At 47.0% G+C, this 1,336-nt stretch overlaps 1 pseudogene; it reads left to right on the forward strand.

Moving 5' to 3' along the window:
• The first annotated feature begins 903 nt into the window (after nt 1-903).
• LOC138077065 (large ribosomal subunit protein uL24 pseudogene) lies at nt 904-1,336 on the forward strand (annotated as a pseudogene).

Raw genomic sequence — 1,336 nt, forward strand, 5'->3', positions numbered from 1 at the left:
CCAGGCAGTGATGGAGGAGTTGACCCATGTTAAAAGTCCCTATGTTTGGGTTTTTGTTTTGTTTTCTTAAATATTTATTTATTTATTTGGCTGTGCCAGGTCTTAGTTGTGGCCTGTGAGATCTAGTTCCCTGACCAGGGACTGAACCCAGGCCCCCTGCACTGGGAGCACAGAGTCTTAGCCACTGGACCATCGTTTGGGTTTTTAATGCCTCAAAGGCAGTGGTCAATGGCCTGTCCATTTGGTCAGGTGGTAGGTTAAAGGAAAGCTGGACTATTAAAGGGATGTTCCTAAGGGGTGGGGAGAAGGCAATGGCACCCCACTCCAGTACTCTTGCCTGCAACATCCCATGGACGGAGGAGCCTGGTAGGCTGCAGTCCATGAGGTCGTGAAGAGTCAGAAACGACTGAGCAACTTCACTTTCACTTTTCACTTTCATGCATTGGAGAAGGAAACGGTAACCCACTCCAGTGTTCTTGCCTGGAGAACCCCAGGGACGGGGGAGCCTGGTGGGCTGCCGTCTATGGGGTCGCACAGAGTCGGACACGACTGAAGCGACTTAGCGGCAGCAGCAGCAGCATAAGGGGTGTGATCCTATGAAAATTGGAGGAATGAATTAAATCAGGATATGTCTATGCCCACTGGAAGAACTACTTTCCAAGTCTGGAAAGTGACTGTAATTGACAAGCAGATATCCCCATGTGACCTCTTGATATGGCCACTGGGTCCAGAAATGAGGGGACGTGAGGGCACAGTATCAGTGCAGAGATGGGCTGGATCTAAACCTGTTTTTGCGCCTGTTCAATAACAAAAACTCCAACAAGTAAAATTTAAAGATCTAAATGACTTTATAAAGTGATTTATGAGTCTCTTCCCTCCTAAGTCCTCACTAAAATGGCCAAAATGAAGTTCAATCCCTTCGTGACTTCTGACAGAAGTAAGAACTGAAAAAGGCATTTCAGTGCACCTTCCCACATTCTCAGGAAGATGGTGTCTTCTCTCTCTAAGAGCTGAGACAGAAGTACAACGTTCAGTCCATACCCATCAGAAAGGATGATGAAGTTCAGGCTATAGAAGGGCGCTACAAAAGGCAGCAAATTGGCAAAGTAGTCCAGGTTTACAGGAAGAAATACAGCATCTGTACTGAACAAGTGCAGTGGGGGAAGGCCAGCGGCAGGACTGCCCATGTGGGCATTCAGCCCAGCAGGGTGGTTATCACCAGTCTAAAACTGCCAAGGACCACACAAAGATCCTTGAACATAAAGCCAAATCTTGCCAAGTGGCAAAAGAAAAGGGTAAATATAAGGAAGAAACAATTGAGAAGATGCGGGAATAA

This window comes from Capricornis sumatraensis, chromosome 3, assembly GCF_032405125.1.
Source record: "Capricornis sumatraensis isolate serow.1 chromosome 3, serow.2, whole genome shotgun sequence".
NCBI lineage: Eukaryota > Metazoa > Chordata > Mammalia > Artiodactyla > Bovidae > Capricornis > Capricornis sumatraensis.